General features: G+C 42.1%; 1 protein-coding gene and 1 pseudogene across 2 annotated transcripts in view; both read right to left on the bottom strand.

Moving 5' to 3' along the window:
* Nucleotides 1-12,237, bottom strand: part of LOC146686914 (uncharacterized) — a 280,227-nt gene that overhangs the window by 222,515 nt on the left and 45,475 nt on the right. The window lies entirely within an intron of this gene.
* LOC146686918 (immunoglobulin lambda-1 light chain-like) lies at nucleotides 286-11,997 on the bottom strand (annotated as a pseudogene). The gene is made up of 5 exons (XR_014916570.1): nucleotides 11,890-11,997; nucleotides 11,468-11,797; nucleotides 2,392-2,442; nucleotides 747-1,058; nucleotides 286-654 (listed from the first exon to the last, which is right to left on the bottom strand). The product of XR_014916570.1 is annotated as an immunoglobulin lambda-1 light chain-like (transcript).

Raw genomic sequence — 12,237 nt, 5'->3', positions numbered from 1 at the left:
GTTTTAGTACATTTGGATCATTCATTTGACTTTTGTCTTCTTCTGATGCAGGAGTTCTGTTTGGAAATGGATATAATTTAAAACTAAAGATGTAAATGTGACAAACAAGTGTTAACATGGTTTCATAAATCACAGATTCTTTGAAGTTTTTTGAATGCATGAAAAAACTCACTCTGAATAATGTAACTATAACAATGATAAAATATGAAGCTTTATTTTTTTGTTTTAGAATACATGACCAAATTAAAAATCAAAATAAACTAGACAATAAAAATCACATTTATTTTGATCAGTGATCAGTTTATTATAGGAATTTCCATTTGATCCATAACTGTCCATATATACATTACTTTAGAATACAGTGTGCATAAAAATGCAATATAAAAGCAGAATAGAAGAGGAATGAACTACATCATAAACACAACACTGATCAAAGTGATGAATGAGATGAATTGATGAGATGTGATGGTGAGAAAAGGCGAGCAGGAAACAGTCAGTCAGCATGTGTGCAGTTGGTGGACGCTCCCTTGTTTGTGAGCATCATCAGCAGAGAGAGTCCACAGCAGTACACCAGACTCTTCACTATCAGCACTGTGTACAGCAGGCAGAGCAGCTTCACACGTTGTAGAAACTTCTGATACCAGGCAGAAACTTCTGAAACAGAAAAGAGTTAAACATTTTGAGCTGCAGCGGGAAACCTCAGTGATATTCTTGTTTGCTGAGCACAGTCATCAAGCCTTCATTACCTTGTTGTGCTGGAGCCTCCACTGTGCCCCCCTCATGTTTGACGTAGCATCTGTACATGTATGTGAAGAAATCATCCCGATCAACCATCCTGATGGCAATGGTGCGTCCCGCCTCTCTGAGCTCCAGCTGCTCTCCCTCAGCAGGGGGCAGCTCCTCCGCTTCTCCGCAGTTCTTCTTCTGTCTTTTCCAGGAGAACTGGACCAGAGGAGGAAACATGGCTGAGGCCACACACAGCAGGGAGCTCTTCCCCTCCAGGTGGGCTCTGGATGCTGCTGGGTACACGCTCACCACGGGCTTCACTACCTGCTCATCTGAAGTTTGACAGCAGCAACAAGCAGCACAGACACACATTCACACAGTCAGCAGCAGCTTCCAGCACTGCACTGCATTCAGTCTGATCCTGGAAACTACATGGACTCTGATCACTAAACTACTCATCAGCACAAAGTTCACTACATACACTGGATTCAGCTTCATATCAAACACAGTCATCACCTCATGTCATCATGGCTCACATGAGGAACACTCAGCATGATTTTAAAGTCAAATTAAATTCAGTTTAATTCGTCATGTGTTTCCTTTTTATTGTTTTATAGAATTTTAGTTCAGTCCAATTTTAAAATATTTACATTTGTCTTTATACAAGTGAAAATGTATTTTTCTTATTAGTCCTGAGACACGTTTTCTGACAGAGATCCTCTTCTGTCCAATAATACAGTCATCTTTTTTCAAAACATATTGTACTGCTAATACATTTTCTTACATGTGTTTTGACCATATTTGTCTTCGTAAATATTTTTGTGTAAAAATTGGAAAAGAGCTACTGTGATTATTTTGTTTTATGTTTGTTATACATATAAAAACTGTAGCAACCATTTCTACACAATAAAAATGAAATTGTGAATTAAATGTTTTCTATAAAATGAGACATACTTTATCATATTTTAGTAATAACGTCCACAGTATATGACAAAGTATATTTAACAAAAGTATGTTTCAAAAAGTACTTTGAAAAGTCAAGTAATAATAGCTTTTTTACTGTCGTGTACAAATCCACACACACCACTCATAGTCAGAAATACATCCATGAGTTTCACAATGTCATATTTTCATATCATGTCTGAATTTTCTAATCAGTATCTGTTTTAATCACTTTATTTACCAAAAGACAATTTTTGAAGTAGCTACATAAATGTTAGAATATTAAAAATGGATTTTTCTTCCTAAATGGTAAATGAACTGATTCTTTTATAGCGCTTTTCTACTCTTCCGGAGTACTCAAAGTGCTGTATACATAAAGTAAAAATCTGCTAACAATATATTTCTTAATCAACATTTTTTTAATCTCAACCTCAAATATGATCTTGTGTTAAAAACCAGCAGAATCACTGAGAGGATCAAATCCTAAATATTTGTAACATCACTAATATTTGCAGAAATAAAGAATAACTTTAGTTGTTCGGTGAGATTTCAACATGTTTTCAGAGATTATTGAGCTTTTCTTATGTAACAATGGCTGCAGATGAATTCTCTACTAATGATGAAAAACTAACATGTAAAGCCTGAAGCAGCACAAACTGACTTTAAACACATTTTCAGCTTCTACAATAAAACAACTGAAGGAAAATAAATGTTTGTTCTTACCTGTTACAGACAGTTTAGTTCCAGAGCCAAAGATGGGGTACCACCATCCCACTCCCACAGTGAGACAGACTGCTACAAAAACCTGTCTGCTGTTGAATTTATCAGATGTTTACAAACGAGGAAGCAGGAGCATGTTCCAGGGTGGACTGACATGATAATTGCTTAAGACGTTTTTCATAATGGACTTTGCTGTTTCTGACTTTCATCTGGTGCCATCATCAAGTCCAATTCTTTCAGTACTTTAGTTCATCATGAAATAATCATAGTTTTACCCACTAGCTCTTTGCTGGTAAATTTAGACCTTTATATGCTGGATCTATACCATCTAACTTAGTGATCCTATGTCTGCTGTCTATTTGTGCTTTTCTTGGATATTATTTTATTTTTATTTATTTATTTATTTTTTAAATCCCAAGTTGTCATTCTGATTGTCTGGCAACATCTGTGTGGCAGGCAGGATGTGAATCCAAATGCAAGACTTGGAAAACAAGAAATCAATTCAAAAATAGAGCTTTAATGCTAATTACTTACAGTAATGCAAAAAAAGACCTAAAACCAGTGAATGAACAGTGAATCCAAGCATCAGCTATCTGTTGGAATGCTACTTTGCAAGTAACCCCAGTGGGTTACGTTGTGGGACCAATGGAATCTTCCATAGTCAGTATCTAGTAGTTCAATTTTCCAACGTTCAGAGGAAGGAACCTTTATTGCTACTGGACATCGATGAGCTGCAACATAAATGGTATGGCAAGGGGGGAGCCAAGTCGAGGTTATCATCACTCCCACCCAAGATTGGGAACCAAGTACAACAGAAGGAGCATTGAATGTGAGAGGAGCTGACCTGAAAGATAGGATCATGGTGAAACTACAAGCTTGGAACCTTCTTAACCGGTTACCAAGGCTACGTGAAGGTCTGCTAGAAGATGTGAATGCAGCACTACAGGCAATCTCTACTATGACCGTCACTGAAACCAACCATCTGAGCTCCAGCAGTCATCACGGGGATGCTTGCCTAGAGATGAAGAGCCACAGGGAGCAGTACCTATGGAGAGGGAGACTATAGGCCAAGTTCAAGGTAGCATGGAGAGACATTAGCCAACTGTTGGAGCTACAGAAAGGTACAATGAGGAAAGAAAAGGGTGCCCAAGAAGCGAAGTGCCCATACACGAGGCCTTGGAAACTGCCAGGCAAATACTCATAACCTTTGTTAGCCACTTGAAGAGGTATACCAAAGAGACAGATGGTAGTAGAATAAACCAGCTCTACTCCATGGAACCAGCCAAGGTGTACTCTCAGGGGAACAACATGAAAGTGGCCCCACCAAAGCCAGATACGGACAGACAAAGTGGTTATGGCTAACCAACCAGGCATAGTAGTGGTAGACAAGCATTGAAAGATGGCCCTAGTGATAGATGAAGCCAACTGAATGATAGCAACATCAGGAAGAAATAACAAGAGACGCTAGAGAAGTACCAAGGGCTGAAAGAAGATCTTGGGAAGATGTGACAGGTGATGGCAACACTGGTCCCAGTGGTAATCAGAACATTTGGTGCAGTGACTCCCAAGCTAGGCGAGTGAGTCCAGGAGATCCCTGCAATAACATCCAAAATCTCTGTCGAGAAGAACGCAGTCCTGGGAACAGCAAAGATATTGCACAGGACCCTCAAGCTTCTGGGCCTCTGGTAGATGACCCTAGTTTGAAGGATAAAGACCACCCACAGGGACGAGAGGAGAACTTTTCATATATACACTACGAGTCAAAGGTTTTAGAACACCCCAATGTTTCCAGTTATTTGTTGCAGTTAAAAATATTCAAGTTCAATGAATAGCTTGAACTGCCAGAGGTTGAAAAAAGGTAAAGTTACCCAAAACATTTCAGAATTATACAAAAAAGCCTTTTTAGGTAATATAAAATGGGTTAACAATTTAAAGCTGAGCGCAGCATCCGGTCCGAGCTCCCTGACCTGCACTCAATCTACAGCAGGCGGTGCTGGACCAAGGCCAGGAAGATGGTGAAGGACCTCAGCCATCCCAACAACAGACTGTTCTCTCTGCTGAGGTCAGGAAAGCGATTCCGCTCCCTGAAGACCAACACAGAGAGACTGAGGAGGAGCTTCTTCCCGCAGGCGATACGGTCTCTCAATCACACCACCACACAGTACTGACCCACACATATGGTTCTTACACACACTGGACATTCTGGACATTGTTTATACTAATTCGATTAGATGCGTGGTCATCTAATCGAATCACTTCATCACTAAATCACTTTAAGCATATTTGCACTGCAAAAGACACTTACAAATGTGGATTGCACAACACTGGACATTATATTTCTTCATTTCCACTTAATACTGTACAACTGCTGTTATTGAATATATATATTTATATTTCTTCATACATTCTTATATAGTTCTATACTGTGTATTGTGTATTTTGTTGTACAGTTATTTTATTTTCAACTTTAATTTATATATTTTATCTTAATCTTTCCCAGTTAAATTTACCCTTCATTCTAATTTGTTGTTGTACAGTTATTTCATTTTTAACTTTAATTTTCATATTTATTTCCTATCTTATTCATAGCCTTTTTTTCTGTTTTTTTAGGTCACGAGCAGTTGTGTAAGCATTTCACTGCATATCGTACTGTGTATGACTGTGTATGTGACAAATAAAATTTGAATTTGAAATTTGAATTTTAAAGCTGTTCTGCAACAATGGAGGGTAATTAAGCTTTGAAAGCTGGTGTTATTAATTCCTACAAGTGTTCCAACTTTCAACCACCCCTGTCTGCATAAAAGCGATGTTGGGATACACTGTGGTACCATACACTAGTACACTGCAGAAAGTATTGTGTTGCTACAAAGGTGGTAAGAAAAAGGCAATTAATGGAAGAGAGACTGACCATCATAACACTTAAAAATGTAGGTCTTTCCTACAAAGAAATTGCAAAGAAAGTCAGTGAGAAGAGTTTCTTTCACCATCAAAAGGTGCGCAGAAAGTGGGGCAAACTCTGACTGGAAAAGGTCTGGCAGACCCACAGCCACAACTGAATCAGAGGACAAGTTTCTGAGAGTTAACAGCTTTTGTGATAGGCAGCTCACAGGACAACAGCTTCAAGCGCAGTCGTAGTAAGCAAGTCTCAGTTTCAACTATGAAGAGAAGACTTAAATCAGAATCAGAATCAGAATACTTTATTGATCCCTGGGGGAAATTATTTTTTGTTACAGTGCTCCATTTTAAACCAACATTAAGACAAGACAGACAATACGCTAACTAAGAATAGTACAATATATACATATATATACATACATACATACATAAGTCACTTATAAATAAATATTTGGAAAAGAAACATGTGTAGTTGTAGCAGCAAACAGTGTGTTAAGTGGATGCGTTGTACAGGGAGATGGCCACAGGCAGGAATGATTTCCTGTGTCGTTCAGTGGTGCTTTTCGGTAATCTCAGTCTCTCACTGAACGAGCTCCTGTGACTGACCAACATGTCATGGAGTGGGTGGGAGGTGTTATCCAACATTGTCTTTATCTTGGACAGCATCCGCCTCTCCGACACCACCTTGAGGGAGTCCAGCTCCATCCCCACAACATTGCTGGCCTTACGGATCAGTTTATTAAGTCTGTTGGCATCTGCGACCCTCAGCCTGCTCCCCCAGCATGCAACAGCATAGAGGATCGCACTGGCCACAACAGACTCATAGAAAATCCTCAGCATTTTCTGGCAGATGTTGAAGGACCTCAGTCGCCTCAAAAAATAGAGACGACTCTGGCCCTTCCTGTAAAGTGCTGTGGTGTTTTTAGCCCAGTCCAGTTTATTGTCAATGTGAACTCCAAGGTATTTATAGTCCTCCACAATGTCAACACTGACCCCCTGGATTGAAACAGGGGTCAAGTGTTTCCTGGTCTTCCTGAAGTCCACGATCAGTTCCTTGGTCTTTGCCACGTTGAGCTGCAGATGATTCTGCTCACACCACGTGACAAAGGAGTCGACCACAGCCCGGTACTCTGTCTCATCATCCCTGCTGATGCATCCAACCACCGCAGAGTCATCAGAAAACTTCTGAAGATGGAGGTCTCTGTGCAGTGGCTGAAGTCTGTGGTGTAGAGGGTGAAGAGGAAGGGGGAGAGGACAGTCCCCTGTGGTGCCCCTGTGTTGCTAATCACCTTGTCAGACACACACTGTGGGAGACGTACATATTGTGGTCTTCCTGTCAGGTAATCAACAATCCAGGACACCAGAGAAGCATCCACCTGCATCGCTGCTAACTTATCACCCAGGAGGGTCGGCCTGATGGTGTTGAAAGCACTGGAAAAGTCAAAAAACATGACCCTCACAGTGCTCGCCGGCTGGTCCAGATGGGTGTAGACACGATTGAGCAGGTAGATGATGGCGTCCTCTGTTCCGAGACGAGGCTGATAAGCGAACTGAAGGGGATCCAGATGTGGTCTTACTATGGGTCGCAGCTGGTCCAGGATGAGCCTTTCCAGGGTCTTCATGATGTGGGAGGTCAGTGCCACGGGCCTGTAATCCTGGGGGCCACTGGGACGAGGCGTCTTTGGTACAGGGACGAGGCATGATGTCTTCCACATCACCGGGACCCTCTGCAGACTCAGACTCAGCATAAACAGTTTATGAAAGACTCCACACAGCTGGGGGGCACAGGCCTTGAGGACAAGGGGACTCACTCCGTCTGGTCCAGCAGACTTGCCTGAGTGAAGTCTCCTCATTTGCATCTCAACCTGGTATTGAGTGAAGGTGATGGGTGGGGGAGGGGTGTCAGGAATCTCACAGGAGGCAACATGTGAAGAGAGAGGCTGGCACAGTGGTGTGGCTCTGGATTCCAGGCTGACTGCAGGTGAGGTTGTGGGGGTGGGAGCATTAAAGCTGCAGGTTTGACAGGACGAGTTGCAGCAAGAAAGCTATTGCTTGGGGGTCCGAACAAGACAAAGAGACTTCCCTGGGCCATGAAACACCACCATTGGACTACTGAAGATGGAAGAAGGTATTATCGACCGATGAATCAAATTTCAGAATAGAATAGAATAGCCTTTATTGTCATTGTACAGAGTACAATGAAATTGGAGTGCCACTCCCTTGGTGCAAGTTTCAATAATAAATATAAATGTAAAATATAAAAAGTATAAAAAAACAATTGTAAGTACAATAGTAAGTACGATATATACAGGATAGCAGCATTAATATAATGACAGTATGAATAGCAGCATGATATAATGGCAGTGACGGTATGGAATAGCTAAGCAGGTTCAGTTGTTTTTGTGCTTATTTACTACGGTGGTAGCTCTGGGAAAGAAGCTATCCCTGAATCTGTTTGTCCTGGTTTTATGTGACCTGTACCGTCGGCCTGACGGTAATAGTTCAAACAGTTGGTTGCTGGGGTGAGAGTGGTCCTTGATGATATTGCCAGCTCTGCTGAGGTACCGAGAGTTTGCAGTGACACAAATATACAGTCACCCCCCCCCCCCCCCCAAAAAAAAAAAAAAAAAAAAAACACCTTCGATGCTTACTTTGACGTGATGCTGTCAGGTGGGTCTGTGTCCAGCACCAGGGTTCGGCTGCAGGACTGTATGGTTATTGTCTACATCAGCTCTCTCCCGTACCCTATACCCCCCACCCATCTTTTTTTTTTTTTTTGTGTATTTTGTAAGGTGTGAAGATTCATGTGCTTCATTGTGCTGAGCATTTTTGTTTTTCTGTTTTCAAACTGCTTTCCCATTAGGAGATCAGTCTGGGTGGAGTTCTTTTTTTCCCTCCTCTTCCCTCATATATTGTGTATTTCATTGTTTTTCTTACCACCCTGCCGCTCTCTGACCTGTCTTACCAACATCACATTTGTGCAATATGTACAGTCGAAAAGGGTCCTATTTCACTGAATGTACGTGTAACATTGCTAGTGACAATTAAATGGTTCAATCAGTCATGGAGGAGGAAGTGTAATGGTCTGGGGCTGCTTTGCTGGATCCCTGGTCAATGACTCGTACAGAGTGAGAGGCACCCTCAACCAAAATGGCTACAACAGCATTCATGTGCTTCCCTTTACTTCTTGTCAGGTTGCCTGCGTTACTTTGGCGTCTTTCCTGTATGTCATTCCCTCCGTGTCTCAGGTTTTCTAGGTTCAGGTTAGTTTTCTCTTTTCCACCTGTTTATTGTGTTTCATCAGCCGAAATAAACGCTTGTTTTCTGTTTAACCATTCCCCTGCATCTGTGTCTGGGGTCCACTCCTCTCTCTCTCCACATGATTTGCGTCTGCAAACCTACCAGCCGAGTTCCTTCAAAAACTGTGTACAAGTGTACCTTGAAGAATCATGATGTTTTGAAGGCAACGGGTGGTCATACAAAATATTGAATTGATTTAGGTTTCTCTTTTGTTAATTCACTGCATATTAAATCATAAAATTAATGATTAACACTTCCATTTTTGAAAGCATTCTTTGTTTACAGCATTTTTCTCACCTGCCTAAAACATTTGCACAGTACTCTTTGTCTAAAAGTAATTTTAAAAAAATGAGACAGAAACACAGGTTCATTTTTAATCAATTTGCTCTCTCTGCTGATATGAGTGAATGGAGCTTGATCTCTGTTTTTCACACTTTTTCTCAGTCGTCATATATATAAAATATTTGTTTAAGTGATTGAATGGTCTATACTGGCCTTGAAAATCCACAACAAAATATTGCAATATAATAATGAGAGAAAGGGTGTTGTCCCTCTCTGGGTCATTACCTTATCATTGTGTGTCCGAGGGATCCCAGGGGCTATGTTGCTTTGTGCCCCCAGGTAGGCTCCATAGCAAATTGGTCCTGGGTGAGGGACGAAGGAGCAATTAAAAACTCCCTATGAGCAGAAGATCGAGGGAACCATTCACTCTGCCCAGGATAGGGTTACCAGGGCCCTACCCTGGACCCAGGCCAGAGAGGGTGCCCCGCCCTGGTGGCCTGTTTACCACCATAGGGTAGCTGACGAATACCAAACACTCACTTAGATCAAAATAGTCCTTTCCCACTCAAGGATTGCCTCCTGGTGATCTATCAGACTGGGAACAGAACAATGGACTGGAGAGGATGGGCTTGATCTGTGAGACATGGAATGAGGTTGAGGGATGATGGGAGCTTTAGCCTCATGATGAAGGGGGCCACTGACAGATTCTATTTTAAAGCAACCAATGAAGCAAGTTTGTGAGATTGTGACTTTAATGGGATATCCTTGGCAGCAAGCCACACCTTTTGACTGGGTTCATACTTGGGAGCAGGTGTCTTACATGATTGGCATAGTGGCGCTGCTGGTCCATGGTACACAGCAATGCTTTCTGGGTTCAAATCCAAACCCGTTGAGTGCACTGCATGTGGTGTTGAATGGTAGCAAATGCCAGGCCAAACTTGTTCTCAGCAAACAGTGGCGGTTGGTATCCTAGTGTTAGTTCAAAATGGGAAAGGCCTGTAGCGGAAGAGGTGATAACGTTATGTTCATACTCAATCCAAGGGAATTGTGAGGACAAGGTGGCTGGGTTGTGAGAGGTAATGCAGTTTCTAGTTCTTGATTAAAACTTTCAGTCTGACCATTTGTTTGGGGGTGAAAACCAGAGCTTAAACTGACGTTGTTGTTTAGTAAGGTGCAGAAGGCTCTCCAGGTCTCTGAGGTCAACTGTGGATCCTGGTCTGGTCTGAAACTACCTCCTGTGGGTACCCATGAAGCCTAAAAACAGGCAGCAGTGGGCAGTTTTTCAAAGATGATCAAGTGAACGGATTTGGACAATCTGTCAACTATGGAGAGAATTACTGTTTCTTCTGGAGGATGGTGATAAACCAGTGACAAATTTTAAGCCGATGTGTGACCATGGTCTGTGAGGGGTGGCTAGTGGTTGGCGAAAGCCAGATGACTGTTGAGTGTTGGATTTACTATGAGCGCAGATGCAGTCCCTGACATCCCTTTCCGATATGTTAAATTCAATTCAATTTTGTTTCTACACTGCCTCTGCCCCAGCAGAACCATTCTTAGGGAGGGACAGCCATCTGCCACAAATAGTATGGGAGGAAGGGAGGAGGACAGGACAAAAAGGCAATTTGTTATTCCCTATCCACAAACATTTTCAACCTGATATTGCCATGCCATACTTTTGTGGCAAACTCAGGTTTTAGTATCTTACGCAACGATACTGTCACGGATTGCTGGGGCAAGCCGTGTGGAATGTAGGAAGGACCCAAAAGGCAGCAGCTCTGGTGCAGGTGAGTGTTTATTTACAGTGGTGGGTAAGTACAAACAGCGGTGGCGACAAAACATGAAACTGGAACCTAAACTGGGTAAACTAAGAAGACAAACCAGAACGAGGATGCAGGGAGGTCCGGAGAAATACATATGGGAAGACGCAGGGAGACCAAGGGGAAACAACACAGACGAACCAGCAATTACTAAGACAGAAAATACAACTTAAATACACTCAGAGAACACAGGGAGATTACACACAGGTGGGAAACACAGCTGGGAGTGATTAACATGACGAGACTAGGGAGGCAAACTGAAAACACTCACATAAGACGCAGACCTTCACAATAAAACAGGAACACACGGGCAGAACAGAGTAAACACTAACCAGAGGAAGAACAGAACCAAAATCGAAGAGAAAACACAAAATGCTGGGTCAAAAGGACCCAGGATCATGACAGATACATTGACATATGGGCTGAAGGAATAATGGGTTGAACATTCAAATATCTAAAGAGTACACGGCATGTACTCTTTAGATAGCATATTCTTAATCTAGAAGTGATTTTAAAGTTCATGTATGTTTCTTACATGCAAACAACAACCAGCCGGTATAACTGTACAATACTTTACATCACTATATATCTGATGGAAAAAGATGTGACAAAATTCTGAAAAGGAAAAAAAAAATGGTCCCTGAGCTCAGTATGTTTGTGACTCTGAGATGGAGGTGAAACATGTGAAGCTGGGCTGTGGTTTACTGCTCTCTTCCTGTCACAGACACTGTTTGACATCTGTTCATCTGTTGGTTTTTGTTCAGGCTGCAGGGATCATTTCTCACTGTGGGGATCTTACTTCCAACAGGAGCAGTAGTAGGAGGCTGAATGATCGAGTTTAACTTTCTTTATCTTCAACTCACAGCTGTTCTGTTTTTTCTCAGCTGAAAAGTCATCTTTCTGAGGATGACCGTAACCTGAGTAAACAGAACCACTGCTCTTTTCAATATAAAGAATAACTCTGAATGTTTCTTTTTCTTTCTTCTGGTACCAGAATATCCAGTTATCATCACACTTATTAATCCCTCCACAGCTGAAGGAGACACTTTCTCCAACTCTCCTGGTCAATGTTAAATGGTCCTGAATCAGCTGTTCTGCTGCCATGGTAACCAGTGCTGTAGAGACACAGACAGATAGATGAAGGTTAGTGTGACAGTGTTTGTTACAGGTTGACTTTGTTGGCTCCTGATTGGCTGGAAACACTCACCTGAACACAGACAGCACAGAGCAGCAGCTGGGAGGAAAAGCATTTTGTGCAGTGGTGTTTCCTCTGGTGAACCTGGGGAGAAGTGGCGCTCTGATGCAGCTGAGGCCAAACAAGGACGAGCTGTGAGATCAGACGAGGGCCACGTGGTTTCTAACAGGTCCTCAAAGCTCCCATCAGCCCCTGCGGCCCACAGATAAGACTGCTGCTGCTGATTGACAGCTCAGCTGAAGCTGCTGTGGTTTCATCGTCTTCATTTCAATCTGACAGCAGATCCAAAAATCTGGGTCACATGATGCACAAACACTCAGAAACATTCATGTTGCTGTGAATTTACTAACACACACTGTT

The sequence above is a fragment of the Copadichromis virginalis genome, linkage group LG18 (assembly GCF_057382275.1).
Source record: "Copadichromis virginalis isolate Kocher_CV1m ecotype Utaka linkage group LG18, C_Virginalis_male_GT1.1, whole genome shotgun sequence".
Lineage (NCBI taxonomy): Eukaryota > Metazoa > Chordata > Actinopteri > Cichliformes > Cichlidae > Copadichromis > Copadichromis virginalis.
This window is presented reverse-complemented; position numbering and strand designations above follow the sequence as displayed.